Source organism: Dipodomys merriami, unplaced genomic scaffold (genome assembly GCF_024711535.1).
Source record: "Dipodomys merriami isolate MVZ:Mamm:240054 unplaced genomic scaffold, mDipMer1.0.p SCAF_15, whole genome shotgun sequence".
Taxonomy (NCBI): Eukaryota; Metazoa; Chordata; class Mammalia; order Rodentia; family Heteromyidae; genus Dipodomys; species Dipodomys merriami.
The window spans coordinates 15,663,675-15,684,904 of NW_027202826.1; the positions used below are offsets into that span (position 1 = coordinate 15,663,675).

Below are 21,230 nucleotides of genomic sequence, written 5' to 3' on the forward strand. Positions count from 1 at the left end.
GTTGTGATCACTGCACCTGGCTTGTTCTTTGAGATAGGGTCTTACATTTTTCCTAGGTGGCTTTAAATGTGAAATCCTTTTATCTCTCTCACTACAACCTAGGATTATAGATATGAGTCGCTGAGCCTTCCTTCCTGTATTGGATAATAATGTCTTAATTTTATGGGAGACAAAATATGCAGAACTTGCCAGGCTGTCATAAATAAATTTCTGTGATTGCAAATTAATAGAGGATAATTTCTCCATGTGCCTTATTGTTTATCTTTATTTCCTTTGTCTACAGATATTAAATATTCGTTTAAGAAACCCTATAACATTATGACAAAGACTGGAGTAGGGTTAAATGTTGTATAACTAAACTTTTCTCCTTTAGAAGTTAATACTCGTGTTCTTTTTCTAAAATTATCTTTCTTCTTTATTTTTCTATGATTGGTTAATGTTCTGATTTCTTTAAAATGTTCTGAAAACATAACATGTTCTTATTATTTAAGTTGATCAATAATTTCCTTTTGATAAAGAGACTTGCATGTCACAGTTAAGTCTATTATTGTTATCTGTGGGAGGATTTTGGTGGTATTTTCTAGATTATCCATATCAAATTTTTAATCCCAGCATGCCTATGTGCAATCTTGCCCTATAGTGTGTCAGAATATATAACAGGAAAATTATCAGTTGTCAATCTAAGTAGAATAAAACTGAAAAGACAGTTCATCAAAGTTTCTAACAATTCACTCTAGATCATTTGCTGCTAATACAATACAGTAAACCTTCACTAAATACTTTAGCATTCCTTGTTTTGTATGAGTATTTTGCTTATGAGGGGAAAAATAGAGTTCTTAATTTAATTTTTTTTTTTTTACCAGTCCCGGGGCTTTGTACTCTGGGCCTGGGCACTGTCCCAGAACTTTTGTGTTCAAGGCTAGTGTTCTACTGCTTTAACCACAGCTCCACTTATGACTTTTTGTGGTTAACTGGAGATAAAAGTCTTGTGGATTTTGCTTCTTGTGGATTGGCTTCAGATCTCAGCCTCCTGAGTAACTAGGATTATAGATGTGAGCCTATAATCACCTGGCTTTTTATCTATAGCAAATGGATTGGGATTCATGCTCCTAAAGCCATGCATCAAAAATGAGAAAGAATGTGAAGCAGAGTAAGGAAAGTCTCTTTTTAAATGAACTTACTTCTTGGATGTTAGACATAAATAAAATAATTGGTATTTTTTTTGCACTAAGAATATAGTTTTCCTCATCAACTTACTGTACTTCTTGCCTGCTTGATTTGTAATTCACTTTTACAAAATATTGTTAGTCCCTCCCTTTCTCTGCCTACATCCTCTCCCATTCTGTGTGTGTGTGTGTGTGTGTGTGTGTGTGTGTGTGTGTGTGTGTGTGTGTGTGTGTGTGTGTGTGTGTGTGTGTGTGTGTGTGTGTGTGTGTGTGTGTGTGTGTGTGTGTGTGTGTGTGTGTGTGTGCAGGTACTGGTGTTTGAAATCAAGGCCTAGGTGCTGCTGTCCCTTAGAATTTTTACTCCACTTTTCTACCACTTGATCCAGGAGTTCCACTTCCTGTGTTTTGATGTGATTGATTGGAGATCACAGACTTTCCTGTCCAGACTGGTTTCAAGCTGTGTGATTCCCGGATCTGAACCTCCTGAAGATGCCAGCACCCTGCATTCTTACAGTTTTAATTATGTGGAATGTCAAGAACCGGCATCTATTTCTCCACCTTTTTTATGCAATGGAAAAAATAATTCCAAAAGATGCTTAGCTAGTGTTGCTACACTGGCTTTCCTATGCCTCTGACCTTTATCCCCTCTCCTTCCATTATTTTAATTTTGGAAATATGTGAAGAGTCTTCTGAATATGTGAAGAGTCTTCTAAAAATGCATCATTGGTTTTACTGTACTGAAAACACAAAGCGCAGTGCTAGTGGCTGACGCCTGTAATCCTAGCTACTCAGGAGGCTGAGATCTGAGGGCTGAGGATTGTGGTTAGAAGCTAGTCCAAGCAGGAAAGTCTGTGAGACTCCAATCTCTAATTAACTACCAACAAAAGTGAGATGGCTCAAATGGTAGAACACTAGCCTTGAGCAAAAAGAAAAAAAATAGCTCAGGGACAGTGTCCAGGCCCTGTGTTCAAGCCCTAGGACTAGTACACACAAAATCTATATATTCCAGGATATTACATAAGAAAACAATTTTCTTGTAATTTTGACTAAGCCACTTGGGTTTGTATTCTGACACTCAGTGTCTTCTTCTGCAAAGTAGGGATAAAAATAGCTAGTCGGAAGGGATGTGAGAATTAAATAAAAATCTATGGCGAGTACATGATAAATGTTCAATTACTCTTGACCCGTATTTTAGTTGTTTCTGTGGGGTGTGTGCAATCAGCCTAGTTTACCAGGTTTCTACATGGGATTGTCCTCCTAAAATAGATTAAGGAAAAGGTGTAAAGCGAATTGATCCACTCTATTGGGAGTTATTTTCTTATGAACTATTTCCAACCGCAAACGTTTTTAGGTCACAAATATTCATATTAAAATATGCATGCCTAACTAGAATGAAGAACTCCTAGAAAGGAAGCTATTTTCTTTCCATGTTATTCAATTTGGAATCCTTCTACCTGTGTTTCAAAGGCTTGCCCCTAAAAGCCAGTTTGTGTAGTAAAAGAAGAGGATTTATGCTGTATTTTTATTCTTTGAGTGACATGTTCCCTCAGATGGGTTATGAAAATGTTGGCAAACTTCTGGCTTGTTGGATGACAGTGTTTAGTTGCATGACCCGATCAGTTTGCAGTATCTCAGCGCCTTAATTAAAGTTTTATTAAACTGTGTAAACCTTGATCCAGTTTGGATTAGAAAGTAGATGGACATCTGTTTCAAATATTACTACTTCAGCTAGCAATTAATAGCCTTTTTTTTCTTTGAAAGTCAGAACATTTCCTCTATATCTCCTTGCTCTTCTTGTATCTTAAAATAATTTTAAGGTATAGATCATTTCAAAAATTCACCTTAATAGTTTCTAGTATGTTTATACAGAATAAAACTCTTCACACGTGTTTTATTAGAGAACAGTAAGTGGAATCCTCTTTGTTTTATTTTTAAAAGCAAGTTTTATAGAACTATATGAAGAAGTATCAAGCTTGCTTTCTTGCTTGGGGGTCACAGTGTCTCCTTCCTTCCCTCTTTCCTTCCATCTCTCCTCCCTTCTCTCCTTTTGGTCTGTTTTGATCTCTTTGAGCAGACTACATCAATATTAGTAGGTTTTTTTTTTTTTTACTGAGCAATGAACACAAAATACTTTAGTTTTTTTTTTTTTTTTTGGTCAGTTGTGAGGTTTGAACTCAGAGCGTGGGTGCTGTCCCTGAACTCTTTTGCTCAAGGCTAGCACTCTATCACTTTGTGTAACAGCACCACTTCCAGTTTTCTGGTGGCTAATTGGAGGTGAGAGTCTCATGAACTTTCCTGCCTGGCTTGGCTTTGACATGTGATTCTCAGATCTCAGCCTCCAAAGTAGCTAGCATTACAGGTGTGAGCCACCAGCACTAGCGTAATTACCTGTTTTTTGATCTTTTCCTCAATGACATTACAGTAATCTTCAGGAAATGGAACTCTTATGCTGTTTGTTTCGCCCTAAGTTCAGGAAAGACATCCTCCTATTACATTTCACTCACATAGAAATATGTAATGTTATCTACAGAGAAAAAACAGCTAAAATTTTATATCAAGTATATTGCTATATTTTGCTATAGTATATTGCTATATTTTGGGTCTGCAAACTCAGGAAAGGGTCAAAAAAGGAATTAGACTGCATAGAATTGCTCTTCTTGAGCCCATTGCTGCCAATTTGGTGTGCCCCCCGCCTTTACTGTTTCTCACGTATTATTTCTAGATAAGTTGAGCAAAGTGGAAAACTGCCATCCTGATTTTGTAGCTTTTGAGTTTTACTTGACATATCATGGATTCCTCGTGTCTTTAAATATGCTCCAAAATACTATTTGTATAAATGACAGGAAAATATTCATTTATATATGTACATGTATATGTTATTTTCATTGTAAATACTGCTGTAATGAACATTTTTGTGAATAGATGTTTGGATGTTTACACAAAGGCTTTTGTCTCCCTTCCCCTCTGTCCATATATTTGCTTATTTCTGAGCTTTTACATTTTGTTCTACTGGTCCATTTAGCTCTTGTATAGTATTCTATACTGCCTAATTGCTTAAATTTCATTGTGAGTCTAGGTGCTTGGCCAGTCAAGTCCCTTCGTATTTTCCTTTGTCTTTTTTGAAGTCTTGGCTGTGGACCTTTTCTTCTGTAAACATTCATTTATCCATTTATTCATTTATTTGGGTTGGACTGGGGTTCGAATTCAGGGCCTTGTGTTTTCTAGGCGAGTGCTTTCCTACTTGAGCCACTCTCTCAACCTTTTTTACTTTAGTACTTCTTGGCTAGAGTCTTACATTTGCCCACAGTTGGAATTGGATGATGAGTCTCCTATTCTATTAGGATTGAAACATGAGACACCACACTTGGTGTCTCTTTTCATCTAAATTCTTTCCCTTCCTTCCTTCCTTCTTTCCTTCCTTCCTCCCTCCCTCCCTCCCTCCCTCCTTCCCTCCCCCTCTCTCTTTCTCTTTCTCTCTCTTTCTTTTTTCCTTTCTTTCTTTCTTTCTTTCTTTCTTTCTTTCTTTCTTTCTTTCTTTCTTTCTTTCTTTCTTTCTTTCTTTCTTCTTTCTTTCTTTCTTTCTTTCTTTCTTTCTTTCTTTCTTTCTTTCTTTCTTTCTTTCTTTCTTTCATTTTTCCTCCTCCTCCTCCTCCTCCTCCTCCTCCTCCTCCTCCTCCTCCTCCTCCTCCTCTTCTTCTTCCTCCTCCTCCTTCTTCTTCTTTGTTCTGGGGCTTGAACTCTGGGTCTTGGCACTGTCCCTTAGCTCTTTAGCTTAAGGCAAGTATGCTACCACTTGAGCCACAGACACTTTTGCTTTTCTGGTGGTTAACTGGAGATAAGAGTACCATGGACTTTCCTGCCTGGGCTGGCTTTGAACCAAGATCCTCAGATCTCAGCCTTCTGAGTAGTTAGAATTACAAGTGTGAGCCACCAACCAGTGCTTGGTTTTTTCTTCCTTCTTAATGATATCCTCAGATGCAGAAACCTTAGCAGCTTCAATGATGTTCAGCCTATTTTTTGTGTGATTTATGCTTTGTTATCATATGAACATCATGTATTACAGTTGTCCAGAGAAATAGAACTTATAAAAATATCTATTTATCTCTCTCTATATGTTCTATATATTTATATTCTATAGGTTCTATATATAGATCTCTACATATATAGAACCTATAGAATATATGTCTATATGTATCTCTGTGTCTATATCTCTATATATCTCTATTGAGACATATATGTAGACATATTTATATAGCTATATATAGACACATAATTTTAAGAAGGGAGTTACTAAAGTTGCTCATGTTATCAGATGACCATTTGCAGGCTGGAGAGCCAAGGAAATGAATAGCTTCTCAGTCCAAGAAGCTGGGAGCCTCAGGACCAGGAGGCCCAATGATGAACCAGTGATGTGGCCTCGTTCCTCAGTGGAAGGCCTGGATGGCTTTCTGGAGAGTTGCTGGTGCAAGAGCACATTCAAAGGTTGAAGAATCTTGAGTCGTAAGTCTGTGGATGATGGCAGCGTGAAAAACATAGACCACAACTGGGTGCTAGTGGCTCATACCTGCCATCCTAGTTACTTAGGAAGCGGAGATGTGGAAGATCACCATTCAAAGCCAAGGCTGGGCAGAAAAGTCCAGGACATTCCATCTACAAAATAACCATTGAAAAAGCTGAGCTGGAATTGGTAGAGCACTGGCTGAGGAAGCAAGCTGAGCAAAGGTAAGGCCCTGAACTGGCCAGGGTGGTAACTTCATACCCCAGCACCTCCATACAGTGAAATGACACCAATGCAAACACGAAGGGCGGAGCTCTCCTGGGCACGCACTCCCTGCTTATTTTGCCTTTCCTCCTATGTGAGACTATGGAGTAGTGAATCCTGCTGCCTACCTTTAGGCTCCATTTCCCAACATGGCTCATCTCACTTTCCGGTCTTCTCTGGGACCACAGAAACATCTTAGAAGTGTGCTTTATTAATTTACCAGGCACCTTCCCAGTCCAGGTTATCAACCAAGATCAACCATCACACATCAAAGTAACAAACCGTGGCCTCATCCACAGGCCTCCATATTCGCACTTGTGTCTTCACCTTTGTGCTCTGAAGGATGTACTATAAGGCTCCTGACTGGCAGGCGTTTTCTTCTAGTCTTTTGAATATTGTAACCCAGTTTCTTCTTGGCCTCCATGGTTTCTGCAGAGAAGCTTGCTGCCAGTGACAGACATTTTCTCCTCTGTGACAAGTCATTCTTGTTTTTCTGCTTTCCAGAGGGTTCTCATTTTTTTCCCTGTCTTTCATTGTTGTTAGTATTCTGTGTCTGGGTGTGGAGCTCTGTGTTGCTTCTGCTTGGGGTTTGGGAGCTTTCTGGATCATTCCTGTAATGAATGTTTCATCAAACTGGAAGAGTGTCCAGCCCTTATTCTCATGTATCTTTTGTTGTTCCACTTCGTTCTTTTCTTTGTTTTTCTCCCCCAACTTCTTTCTTCTCTCTTTTTTATTCCGAGCACTCTCATTTGTCACTGTTTATCACATCTACCACATGCTATCCCCACTTCTCTGGGGCTCTGCTTATTGGTCTTCATTTATTACCACCTGTTCTTAGGCTGTATAATTTCTATTGGTTTACTTTTCTGCCAGTTCAAAAATAGAGCTCAATTCTAAAACTTTTCACTTGATTCTTATAGGGCTCTTGCTGTTTGTTTGTTTGTTTGTTTTTTTTTAGATCTCTAGGATATACCTTGTAAAAATAGTTTATATCTCTTTAGGTGTTCCCTGTATGATAGGAAGCAAAGTCCCTTCCTTCCTTCCTTCCTTCCTTCCTTCCTTCCTTCCTTCCTTCCTTCCTTCCTTCCTTCCTTCCTTCCTTCCTTCCTTCCTTTCTCTCTCCCTTTCTCTCTCTCTTTCTTTCTTTTGTGGGTTGTGGGGCTTGAACTCTGGGCCTGGGCACTGTCCCTGAGCTCTACCACTAGAGTCACAGTGCCACTTCCAGTTTTCTGGTGGTTAATTGGAGACAAGAGTCTCATGGCCTTTCCTGTCCTGACTGGCTCAAATGGTGATTCTCAGATCTTAACCTCCTGAGTTGCTGGGATTACAAGCATGGGCCACTGGTGCTGGACTTCATCCTGCCTCCCTCCCTCCCTCTCTCCCTCCCTCCCTCTCCTCCCTCTCCTTCCTCCCTCTCCTCCCCTCCCTTCCCTTCCTTCCCTCCCTCCCTCCCTCCCTCTCTTCCTCCCTCCTTCCCTCCCTCCCTCCCTCCCTTCCTTCCTTCCTTCTTTCCTTTCTTGCCTCCCTCCCTCCTTCCCTCCCTCCCTCCCTCCCTCTCTCTTCTTTCAAGATGGCTTCCTTTTGGTTCTTTGAACATACTTATAGTAATTACTTTGTAATATTTGTTAAATTCAACCTCTGAGACCTGTCACATGTGGGACTTACCAGCCTCAGACATTATTATTATTATTATTATTATTTAATTTATGGGTCACAGTTGCTGTTTGTCTTATTGTTGTTGTTGGGTACTAGACATTTTAGGCAATACAGCAACTCTGGGATGTGATATTTTCTATCTGGGTGATACTAACTTTTGTTATTTGTTTAGTGGACTATTTTTATGATTTGCCTCTTGCAAAAGTGATGACTGAAGTGTCTTTAGAAAGGTGCAGGCTGGGGCCTGTGCTGGGTACCTTGGGGATGGCTGTGGTTTTAGCAGAGCTAGCTGAGTGTTACCCCTGGCACGGTAAGGCTCCACTAATTGTCAGATTGCTCTATTGTTACGGTGCTCCAGGGCATAAATTGCTACGCAGTCTGAGCTAAGGAGTTTCAGGTCAGTTTGTAGGATCAGTCTTTGAGGGTTATACTGACCCTGGGATGGCTCTTGGGTATATTTTCTGCAGTTCTCTTTGGTAAACTGGCCCGTGGAATAGTTTTTGTGACACTATGGCTACCAGCTTCCTCTTGATTATTACCAACATGTTCATTGTTTCTAGAGTTCCCTTAGGGCTTGAACTTCTCTGTGCTCTCCTGGTCTAGTTTTACAGATTTCCTTTCCCACTGGCGAAGTCTCTGGGTCACTGACTAGAGGGTATAGTAACCTGCTTCTCTTAGACTGAGACCATTGTTCTGTGAGTAGAATGCTGGGGTCTCAGGATTCTTAATCTTACCTGTCCTGATGTGAAAACTTCCAGTGAATGAGTGAGCTGGCCTTTTGGCCCCCCTGAATTCTCTGTCTACTGGTTTGGGTATACAGCCCCTGAGTGAGGTCTGAAAGAGGAAGGAGGTGCTGATCTCTGCTGGCTCTTCTGGCTCTCCTCAATAGGAATTGAATCATTGTTACTTGGAGAAATGAGAAATGAGAAATGCTAGTAGACTCTCTTTTTTAGGGAAGGCACTTTGTTCCTTGATTGGGACCTGAGGAAAGAGAAGTCACATTTTCTGCCAAAAAAGAAAAAAAAAAAAGACAGAGGTTCCTGAGATTAATCCTGAGGTAGGGAAGGCATTAGGGTATATTGATTTGAGGTAGTGCTATAGTGTGTTTTCTTGAATGACTGAATACATCTTGATTTGCTGTTTGTACTCATTTCCAAAGACTTAAAATTAAAAAAAAGTAACATTTTTATCTGTATGGTGTATTGGGCTGGTGAGTGGCTCCACAGAACACCTTGTGTGAGCATCATAGAAGTAAGTGTTGTGTGATTAGTTTTTAATTTATGGATTTCCTTGTGTTCCTGAGAGACTTAGGAATGAAGGTTACTAACAATGGAAAGCGATGGGGAATTCAACTTCTTTGGATAAGTTCATATGAGGATTAGAACCTTGTATTCTTTGAGATTTGAAGGTAATATTCTTTGAACGTTTGGTAGGACTTTGCATAATTATCTGAATCTGTGGGACTGATTTTATACTGCTCATTAGATTTATATGTAATGAGTTTTGTATTTGAGTCAGTGTCAAAGTTGTATGTTTTTACCATGAATTTGCTCTTTTGTCTAAATTTGAAAATGTATATTGGTACAAAATTTATATTTTGTTCATGGTTCCACATGCATTTCATTCAATCTCCAAACCACGGATGCTTATGGTACTTACTATTTAGAATGGACCCAGTCAGAGCCCAGAAATTCATGGTTATAACAGCCCTGGACATTTTATTGAAATCTTATTGTTGATTCTCAAGTCATAGAATCCCCACTTAGAAGCTTGGGTGCTACCTGCGTTTGACCCCGGGGGCAGGAGTCCTTACAAACCCTTCTAGATCATGGTCTGCACTGTCTGAAATGAAGGGCCTCAGGCATTTTCTAGAAATTGCTCAGAGGAATCAGCTAGTATAGCTGGAAACTCTGGGGAGATTTTGTGCTGTGGTACACATACTGACCAGTCTATAGCTCATTAATGGACCACCTTACAGTTGTTCGCCCTCTTCCCTCATTTATATTACTCTTCCTCTTGGTTACTAGCAGTCCCCAATATATATTTATTATATACATGGTATATTTATTATATATAATACACAATATAAATATATTACTATATAATATAAATTTTATGTTATATATATTTTATGGAATATATGTATAATGTATATATTATGTATCTAATATATGTATATAATAAATAATATACATTATATATGATATATATGTTATATAATATAATATAATATAATATGATACATACTATGTTATAAATAATGTATATAAAGGCTCTCTTTCTCCCGTATACGAATTCTTTGAGCTAAGGGCCCTCTTTTGTACTCAAGTCATACGCATGGCATTAGATTCATAGTCATACCATGTTTCCCATCCCCCAGAGCTTCTGGCTGAAAGGTCAGCGTGTCCTATGGAATGGGACCAAGGCTCAGTAAAGGCAGCAGCTGCAACCACTCTATGGATTTGAATGCTCCACTTATGGTACGTGCTGGTAACAGAAAACAAGAATCTGAGTATCAAGGAGTGGAAGTTGCATTTGCCTTCTGTGCTGGTCATGGTGATCTGCTTGCAGACTCTGTGCTACAGTCTTAGACTCTCAGGGTAAGATGTCCTGATTGCTATAGGCTAGGATGAAGAACACTCATCAGAGAGTGAGGATTGGAAACTGTGACTACCCTATAATCTCTCTCTCTCTGTGTGATGGTGCACCAGTAGCCCTAAAGTATCACCTAGAACAACAGAGCTCAAACCCCAAAGGAGTTAAGGTAATTACTGCACAGGAGGGATAGAGAGGAATGTCGTTAGCCGTGGGATTCACTAAGCTGTCTTCTGGTGTTCCTCTGTCTAGTAGTAACTGTGATCAGACAATTTGGATAACTATCGTCTGGCAAAAGGGAGGCAGTGTTAGGCTCAAGACCCAAGGCAATACAAGTTACTCTGTAAGGCAGAATCTCAGAGTAGTGTCAAGATATCAAAAGTGGGAAATGGAGGAAGGAGGTAGTAAGTACAGCTTTATAGGATCAGGCCTTCATTTTGGAACAGTCCTTACTAAACAGTTACATCTACATCACACAGCACAAAATTCGCTGAAGAATAACCAAAGCAATATTGGATTTTGCTCCTACGTTTTGGAAAATTGCTCTCTGAAAGCAACAGTATTGCTTGTCTGCAGTGGTAGAAGTGGGAAAGAGGACACATCTGATACCACTGAGAATGGTACAGAGCAAATCTCTTACAGTGTGAAAAATAATTGTGTTCCAGGTCAACTAACAATTAAAAGAAGTGCAAGAATCACATCATGGCTACATTTGGTAAAAGGGAGAATTAGATGGCAATCGGTAAGCAGAATTATAGAATGTTAGCCTCCAACTTTTCTGTTTGAATTTTGTGTTTGATAGATTCATGATGCGATTTGAAAAGTAAAGATATTGGGGGGGAGAAGGATTGGGACTGGGGGGGGAAGGGGGAGGCTGGGAAGGGATGTGAAGGGTAAACAAAGGAGAAGGCTGCAATGCTTGGTAAGAAATGTACGCATTATCCTGCCCATGTAATTGTAACCCCTCTGTACAGTATGTTCACAAATAAAATAAAATAAATAAAAAAAAGAAAAGTAAAGATATTGTTTGTCCTGTTTGAGGAAGAGTCAGTAAGTGATGTCAGGTTATGTTCATGTTTGCTTTAAAAATGCTATCTTAATGAGCAGAAATGCTGTGTAGTTAGCAGGGTTCAGGTGCCTGGAACAGAAGATTTGTCTGCATTCTAAGAGTAAATTTCATAAAATTACCACACTGTGGCAGAGGTTTACACATCAACCTGTTTATGAATGGTCTGGACACCTACTACTAATCATTAGTGAACAGAACATATTATAAGTCTTCTTAAGATTATCCACGAAGAGAAAATAATTCAAAAGTTTGACGTTTAAACATTTTTTAAAGTTTTAAGATTGAATAAATGAAATAAGTGGCATTTGAACATATCCTTTTCTTACTTTTTAATATCCTTAAAACAGATTTTAAGCCGGGCTCATGCCTGTAATCCTAGCTACTCAGGAGGCTGAGATCGAGGATCACAGTTTTGAAGCCAGCCCAGGCAGGAAAGTCCCTAAGACCCTTCCACTGACTGCAGGTGCCAAAGAGCATTGCTTATGCCATTTGATGAGAAATATAAGCCATGGTGGGGGAAGTTTGTAATAACTGGGAAATTGCTCTAGTTGTGTTATTGCATTGGCCAAATTGGCCTAACTTTTGAGTTTTAACGAAGGGATTGCTACCATTCCCAATCAAATGTGTTCCCCAGCTCTCAAAGAAGTCATTAGTACAAAGAGACAGAAAGTATCATGAAGTAGCCCTCACTCCTGCTATGGACTCCACTATCCATTGATAGTGCACTTAAAACCTCTGCTCACCATCATCTCCCAAAGGTCCATCCCATCAGCCTCCCCCCACCCTTTTTTTTTTTTTTTTTGCTGCTTCTGACATTTGCTTAGGAGCCATGAACAGTGCTGTTGACATGTTTGAACGTGCTGATAGACCTTTGGCAGATTAGCTGCCTCTGTTCTAAGTGATGACTTTTCTGGTGACATCTGCCAATGGGTCAGAGGTGCAGAGTGGAGGGTTTAATCAGGGTGCTGATAATTGGAGGTGTTGGCTGTGGGGCAGGTTGAGAATGGCAGGCTGTGATTTACCCTTGAGTCCTTTAGGGTTAAAAGATACAGAAGAGTTCTTTTTTTTGAACCCCCCGCTTCACCTTCGTATTTCAAAGCAGGTGAGTTGGTTCACCGATATTGCTCCTCAAGAAAGCAGCTTTGCCAAGAGCAGAAGAGAAGGGGTCAGTGACTTCAGCTAGATCTGTGACTGGTGTGTCATTGTGGTGTTCGAGACTTCCTGTTTAGCAGCCTGGGAGTGTTCTAGCACCTTCTCAGCCTCCCAAAGCTGTCTTCTTTTAAGTTGGAAGCTAAAGAAAATCAAAGGCATGCAGTCATTGTGTGCTTATAGAACTCAGTTCTCAGTGCTGATTCTCTTGGACACTCAGTAAGGACTTGTTCTCATTCCTGTGCCTTTTTTTTCCTTTGTAGCTTTTAATAATTGCACAAAATAATGGATTTCATTATCTGTTCTTCTTGGTGGCTGAAAAGATTCTATCTTTGAGTGCAGAGCTGAATAGAACTCTCAGTGACCTCAGAATATGGTGAGAGGCAGGGGCATGCTGGGAGGTCTGGGTAGATCTACTCTGGAATTTCCAGAACTATTCAGCAACCAGGTAAACTACTCAGCCTCTGGGAACCTCAGTAGTTGTTTCTAAAAATTTTTATTAGGGATCTTTGTCACCTCAGGAGTCCAATGTAATCTAAAGTTATCTTTGTGCCAGGAGGTAAATGAAGACAGATGAATGGGTCAAAATAGTGAAGGCTTTGTGGTGAATGGGGAATCGGAGTAGGGTTTTCTGAAATGTGCTGAACAGAAGACAGACACCATGAAGTGCTTCCAGATCGAGCTCATAACGGACGTTGGGAGAGGAATAGAGGACAATGGTTTGTGGGGGAAGAGGGTTAATGTTACAACTTGGATACACAGAGAAATGTATAATCCACCTGGGCTTTCTAAGTCACTTTGTTGTTTTTGTTGTTGTTTTGAAATAGGGACTTGGTGCGTAGCTCAGGCTGGCCTTGAATTTACATTCCTCCTTGATTAGCTGCTGGGATTATAGGCATGTACCACCAGGTCTGGAAAGCTGGACTTTCTAATAAAGCTTGTTTTTCATTGCTTACCATGGAAAGGACTAATGTATTAAGTTCATGTGGATTTAAAGTTGGATTGTGGCTCCCCCCCCCCCATTCTTCTTAGCAATAAACCAAGATGAGAAGTGACGTATCTCTTGTAAAGGTAGAAGGGTGCAGATTTTCTCATCTTATATTCCTTGTCCCTTATCCTTGCTTCTCTAGTCCTTAAATGATCTAAAATGATCTATTGACCTTTAATGCTTACCCTTTGGCTCACAGTTGATGAACTCATGGCCCATTCATTTTTCTTTCCTTCATTGACTACTCTCACGCTGATAGATTCCAACCTCTTCTTGGTGTTTGCTGGACCAGAGGACCTCAGGACCTCTGGCTGTGACTCACACTTGATTTCTTCCTGAGAACCTGACCTTGTTCAATTGAGTTATTTCAAATGACAGCAGTGATCTCTAAGAAACTTCCTGGCCATATTCATCCCAGTAACTTAGTTTTTCCTACAGAATAACCAGTTCAGGAAAGCTGAGTCTCAGTGTCTCCTCTGTCTGAAGGTGCTGTGTCTCACAAGAGAGAGTGAGTGAGCAGTGTGAGATCTGAGTAGTAGAGAATGGACACATGCCTACTATTCTTCATGTATTGAAAATGGGCAGAACTCCTTTCTTGAAAGTTTTCCTTATGTATGATAACTTATTCTAGCTCAGCAGAGAGGGTAAAGAAAGGATAAAGGGGTTTTATGTACTCTTTCTGAAGATAATAATACTTTAATTTGCAATGTTTTCATTTCGATGTAAAATCTTATTTTCTGAATGTCAGAAGTTGGATATTTCTTCTAACTTTGGTCTTTGCATATCAATTTTTTATGATAAATCTCAATCTGCCCAAGATAAAAGCCTGCACTAGATTTTAGGAAAAGGGTCATATGCTTACAAAGTTAAAAAAAATTCATATGTTATTAGTGGTATAAAGGAATGACTCCTGAAAACTGGTCCAATTTCTTTTAACCAGATTTTTCCAGACAATTCTCTTGTTCATGAGAGATTTAGAATGATTCCATCCAAAAGAGACTTATGGCCAAGATGATCTGCCTTTTGGAGAGCCACAACAAATACTAATTTATTAAACTTTCTAAAAAGTCCAGGGTTAAATTTTGAGCAAGAAACTATCTTTAAAAACTATCAAATATTACTGATTCCTAATAGAAAGCAATTTTTTAAAACACATAGCTGTGCTTAAGTTTCAGAGCAGGCAATGGTGTGCCAAGTTAGAGTTTAAACTGAAGAGAAATCGGAGTGGCTGACCATACAGTTTGCTTGGTAATGCTTTTAGAAAATTTTTTGTTTTTGCCAAAAACCATTATCAGGTTGTAATGAAGGCATTTTTCAAAGTAAACGTGTAGTTCAAAGTTGTTCACCCAGTATTTACTTTGAACCAAGCTCTAGGTAGGAATCATTTTCTTTGGGAACCATTTTTTGGTAAAGTGGTTTATGTGATGTGGAAACTATTTTAATACTCATATACCTAAGCAGTGAGTCTTTTGTTAGATCCAATTAGAGTTTTCTCTTCCGATAAAATGTGAGATTGAAATGTTTCACTTGGCTACAGGCAGACTAATTCACTTGGGACCTCTACTGCATCAGCTTTCTGCAGAGACGGAGTAAAATATTAATAATATTTATGTTTACATGATTGGGGAATTCATTATAGATAGAAATAGCCAGGATATTCCCTTTTCTCAGATAATATGCCATTAGCACTGATATAAGGATTCTTCCATGATCTATAAAATGAACAGACATGTTTGGCCTATAAAAGTGATGTAGTAAGACTTAGAACTAATTAATTAAATAAAGACTATTGAGAGGTAAGAGAAACTGAAACAGTGCCTAGATTTACTGGATATGGAAGTAGAAAAATGAGGCTGGAGGAAAATTAAATAAGGATTCTGTAGTGAGTACTAAGCTGTGATTTTTACCTTTATTGGTAAACCTGGACAGTAAGCATTTGGGTAACTATTTGTTTTGAAACTCAAAGAATTTGACTTCTGAAAAGATCTTAAATGTTATGGTGGTTGAATCCTTTGTTACCCCTTCATTTTTCCTTGAAAGGAAATAGTCAAGGAAATTAATAAATATGAAGAAGTAGTCTTGACATTGTGCTTGATAAGAAAATGGACAACTCTGTTTTGTACTAGGCTTTAACTTTTTTATATTAAAATTCTTTAATGGGCTTTTATTAGCTATACAGGGAGAGGTATTTCATTGCTTGTTTTGAAGTTCTCTATCTAAACACATGAGTAGCAGCTAAAATGATATGTAGAGAATGAAAAGTATAGCTTCTAGTTTCCTTCTGGTGTATTTGTCTCGTATTTTCATTGTGTGGATATCAACAATGAACTATATATTTTTGAGTCCAGTCCAGTCAACAAATACTTTACCAAGCAATATACTTTGTGAGATGACTTGTGTATTTCAATTTAGCTAGACTGAAAAGAACAAAACAAAATTTGTCCTAAAAAAATTGAATGGGACATTGCCCTTACTGGGTCAAGTTACTCATAAGGGAGTCTACCTAAAATTCACACTTAGTTGGGTCAAGGCCCTTAACAATATTCCACGAATTCAGTCAGTGTTCCTATCGAATTTTTCTATTCAGGCTCAGAATTTAACATATTTTCCCCTTTTGACTGGAAGTTGGAGCAGTTACTTAGCTGGTGCAATGATTCACTTGGAATATAGTTCTTGTTTAGCAGGTAGTAGCCGTTGAATTTGAGAGGAATTAATTCAAGCTCTTGAACACTGTTTCCTCAAGAGTGTCTCCCTATGATTTGAGGTAATTGGGCAATAATGGTGAAATTGGCTATTTGCTGTGAGTTGTGAGCACAGTTCACGAGGAAGACATTGTTCTCATACCTTGTAGTTCCTTCCCATTTTCCCTTCTCTGTCTCAATGTTAAGCTCAAAATACAAATACCACTGTTTGTTATGTCTAGTGATAAATAGTTCCTGCATTATGCTCAGGACTTTCAGGAAATGTACTTAGATGCAGAGTTATATTTGAGTCAGATAAACAGCAAATGGTGGTTTGTTTTTTAAGACTCATAGGTCCCAAATATTACATGCGAACTAGTTACATTAAAGTTCTGAAATTCAAGTGTATTGATTGTCTTGTGTTTTATTTGATAAATATGACGACCGTAATACTTTATTTCCCCTTTCATTCAATAAGAACACACTGGACATTTTTATGCCAGACTGTGATAATCAACTACAACTCAGTATCAAGTGGCTCCTTGTTGGTGAGCCAATTGATTCAATGTAATTAGCATACTTTGATCGAGGCTGATTTTTTTTTAAAAGAAAATTGATAGCCCCAACTTACACTGGATGCTTGGGTATTCATTCCTTAACAGTTCTGTTAAGCTTCAGTACCTTGGTCATGACAAATGGCAGGGAGGAACTTTTGAATCCAAATGTTTTTTTTTTTTGTATAAAAGGCCCACCCACAACATTCATTTGTAGAAGGAAATGATTTATTGCCACCTATGAAAGAGTGCCCAGTTTTCTCTTGAAATGTGGTGCCAATGTTTCCATATAAACAGAATGTTACCATATTTAGAGATGTGGAAATTTAATTTTTCATAGAATTTATAGTTTTTGAGATGCAAAGGGTCTTCCTAAAGTCCTGGTGCTGCTTAAAAAACTTAAATAGTTTTCAAAACTGGGAGAGAGCAAAGAAAGGGGTGACATTATCCAAAAAGAAATGTACTCATTTCCTAACTTATGAAATGGTAACCTCTCTGTACATCACCTTTATAATAACAATAAAAATTAAAAAAAGAAAATATTTAACTTTCATAGTTCATAGATACATTTCATGGTTTTCTTTCTCTGGGTTTCATGGTCTACTTTTCAGCAGACTCTATTTATACCCTCATTCATTAAACAAGCATTTATTGCACAGTACCCTGTTAGCTGTGTATTATTGAGTGGGCATTTTTTCCCTCTAGTCCTCTAGAATTTCAAAGTCAATTTAGACAGAGAAACTCCTAAACTATGGACTCTGACACATGGTCCATGCTTTCAGAGAGGAAACAGTCAAGAAGGAAGAGAATAATCTTTTTTGAGGAAAGGGTAAAGTTTTCACAGAAAAGAGAACATAGGCTTTGGGACATCAACAGGTTTTGCCTAGACTGGGAAAGATTAGCGAGTATAAAGCAAAATAAATAAATTAAAAAAACACGAGCAAAACAATGACAGCTGTGAAGGTTCATGAGGTAAGTTGGAATCTGGAATTCCAAAAAATGGGAAGTATAATTTAGAGAGGAATTATGGAATATGCATCTGTCCCAATAGACTGGCCTGGCCCAATAGACTATGTTTTTGCCTTTTTTTTTTCTGTTCACAGTTGGGAAGCTATGGGAGAACATAATTTGGGTAATGAGTTAATCAGGTCCTTATTTTTAAAGGATGGCTCTATTACCTTTGTAGATGACATACATATTGAAAAGGCAGAGTCGGGGAGAGACCAAACTGACTCTAGAGAGTAGAGACAGTTGCAGCGATTGCTAATACTTTGTGTACATTTTGTTTTTGAAAGTGCCTTCTTTTTTTGTCATGAGAAATTGAAAAGATAACTGTGTATCATTGGGTCATATATTGACCCAAACTATAATAATTTCACTTTTGTCATTTAAAGGTTATATCACGTGCCAAATCTTACAGTGTATAAAAGTTAAGAGTTCACAAGAAATCAACACAGCCTCTTTTATTTTTTTCTTTTCTTTATTTTTATTGTAAAGGTGATATACAGAGGGGTTACAGTTACATAAGCAAGGAAATGAGTACAATTCTTGTTGTAAAAAACCTCTTTTTTATTGTCAAGATGATCTACAGAGGGGCTACAGTTTCATCAGTAAGTGCATAAGAACATTTCTTGTCCACCTTGTCACCCCTTCCCTCATTTTCCCCTAGTTTCTTTCCTCCCATCCCTGCTGTTTTTTTTTTAATTGTGACATTTGTTGCTTCACAAAAGGTTTTATCTCACATGGGGCTTTTAAACATTGTTCTGATTTTATCCGTTCATTTTTGAATTAAACAAACTGAACACCAAAATGTGCTCAGAAATACTCTTAGGTCATCAAGACAAATGATAGAACCACAACCTGTGTGGGATTTGTATTGTAGGGGGGACAGACAACGTATCAAATAAACAAGAAAATAAACACAATGGCAGGCTGTGCTGAAGAATGATGTTGCCAGCTGAAGCAGGCGAGGGGCATGTGTCAGTGGAGGGGTGTTGCTCGTTAGATGGGGTATATGAAAAGGAAGCAGTGAGGAAGCAGGCTATGTGGATTCTTAGCGTGGGTAAAGCACAGCCAGGACTAGGATGGAGAGGAATACAGCGGTGTGGCTGGAAGAGAATGATGCAGGGTTGTGGAAGGAGATAAGGTCTGGGAGGGGTTCAGAATGCACATCCACCGGCTGTTGGCAAGCTCTTCGCATTGTTTTCTGGATTAAATAGAATGGGGAGTTTTAAGTCGATGTGACATCAGCTAGGTTTTCAAAGATGGCCTTTGCCACTGTGTTGAGTCATCTAATGGTCCGAGGTGGGATATTAAAGAAGAGGCTAGCCCAGAAGCACAGTTGAGAGAGCAAATGGTGGATTAGAACAGCTGATCGCAGTGGAGGTGGTGAGCAGGTGTCATGTTGAGACTCTGGGTGCTGACAGATTAGATATGTAGCGAGAGAGAGGGGAGTGAACACTGTCAAGAGGGAAAAGCAAGAGCGTGAGATGAAAAGATCAGGAGTTCACTCTGGCCATCTTAAGTTACCTTGCATGTTAGCTCCATAGATGGGGTTGCTATCCTGGGCAAGTGGTGCATATAAGTCTGTGTGTCAAGGTCGAAGTTTGATTATATTGTGACTATATTTGGAGAGTAAACTGGAATTAATTTAGAGCTGGCAGCAAAGAATTCAACAACAGTTGATTCAAAAGTGCTTACAAAGATGAAGACATTTTAGTATGAATACGGATATATTATAACAACATTATTTTTATAAATGTTCCTCATTGACTATTTTGCTCACATCTTAAAACATTAAAAAAGAAACAGATTCCTGTTTTCGTACGTGGAAACGAGTACTTAAAACATGGCTCATCTTTCATTTGAAGTTCAGGAAGTAAGCTTTTCCAGTCTGTGGCATGCTATTGACATCATAAATGTCATGCTTACCGTGTTTACTTCTGCTTTTCAGCAATAAGTTTGTGACAGTGTCACACACTGAGTGCCAACTAGCCAATGGCACAGTTCATACCAGTGTGGGCTCTGAGGACATCTTGGCTCTCCAGTTTATTAGCTAACTGAACTTAGGCAAATTACTTAATATGCCTGTGTCTTGTTTTCCTACTAGTAAATTGGAATGAATGCAAGTGTGGTTGTGAAATTTAAATATGCTAATGTATGGAAAATGCTTAGAGTCTGTCACTGTACGTCAAAACGTACTCTAGGCACTTTGCTGAGTAATTTTAAGTGACTTTGTTTATACAGAATACATTTGCTACACAAAATGACAACGTTATGGGAGACTAAATTGAAAACAAGTTTCATTTGATGCTACCAAAGTGTCTTTTCTTTTTCTTGGTTCCTTTTCTCTCAGGCCCATTCACTTACATATTTTGTGTATCTTTCTGTCACTTTTGCATGATGCAGGATGTTTGTGAGGGTTATGCATTTGTCTTTTGGTGGTACTGGGATTTGAACTCAGGGGCTCATGCTGGCTAGACAGATGCTCTACCACTTGAATCACACATCAAATCCTTTGACATTATTTTTCAGATAGGGTCATATATGTTTCTTGGACAAGCTCAGACTGTGATCTACTCCTCCCACTTAGCTGGGATTACAGATGTGTGTTGCCACATTTGGCCCTGGTTATATTGTTCTTTTTTTCATGTTTGTTTATTTTTGTGAGTTGCAGGGCTTGAATTTGGGGCTGGGTGCGGACCCTGACTTCTTTTTGCTTAAGGCCAGCACTTTATCTTGGTGTTAGCTCAAGGGTGGTACCATTTCGGGTTTTTCTGGTGGTTAATTGGAGGTAAGAATCTCTAGGACTTTTCTGCTAGGCTGGCTTTGAACCATCATCCTCAGATCTCAGCCTCCTGAGTAGCTAGGATTACAGGTGTGAACCACCAGTTCCTGGCTTTGATTATACCAAGTTTAACAACAAAAGTGACTTGGTCATATCTCCACATATGGATGTTTGAAATATTGTATTTATAAACATGGCCATCATATGCTGTTTTGAATAGCTCATATTTCTCAGTAAATAACTCCCTTTATTTGCACTTACTTCTTTATAGTAAGTGCAAAAAGTAGAATTGGCAGGAAAAGGAATATGTGTACATATATATTGTATATATGTTCCTTTATCTGGAAACATTTTTACCAATTTTTTCAAAAAACTATGAAGCATGCATACCCTCCTATTATATATAGCCACATGGGGGAAGATGCATAGGAAGTGGGTATTTACACAAAAGAATTCCACACCCATCATCGAGACCTCAAGTGTGTTTAGCTTTGGGTCAGAATGTACAGTTTTATAGTTCAGGCCCTCCCCATCTTGCAAGTAATGGGCTCAGATACATTGTCTCTTCCTTTTGTTGATTCTTTTTTAAAAATGTTATTGTAAAGATGCTGTACAGAGGGGTTACAGTTGCATGAGCAAGGCAGTGAGTACATTACTTGTCAATCATTATCCTTTCCTTCCTTATTGTCTCTCTATCCCTTCCCTACCCCACCTACCCCACCTCCTTCCCTCCTCCCCACTCCACCCCAAATGATTTTTTTTTGGGGGGGAAGGCGATTGGTCATGGTATCTCTTCTTTTATTCCTAAAAAAAAAGGAATACC

General features: G+C 38.7%; 1 protein-coding gene across 3 annotated transcripts in view; it reads left to right on the forward strand.

The window, feature by feature from the left end:
* Bmpr1b (bone morphogenetic protein receptor type 1B) overlaps positions 1-21,230 on the forward strand; it is a 301,468-nt gene that overhangs the window by 15,269 nt on the left and 264,969 nt on the right. For 2 of the 3 annotated variants that reach the window (XM_070022297.1, XM_070022296.1), the window contains exons 1-4: positions 8,417-8,641; positions 8,890-8,992; positions 9,965-10,064; positions 10,845-10,921. The exons of the other annotated variant lie outside the window; for it this stretch is intronic. The gene's annotated coding sequence lies outside the window, so the exon portion shown is untranslated. Of the gene's footprint in view, positions 1-8,416; positions 8,642-8,889; positions 8,993-9,964; positions 10,065-10,844; positions 10,922-21,230 lie in introns of those variants that run through there. 3 annotated transcript variants of the gene reach the window in all.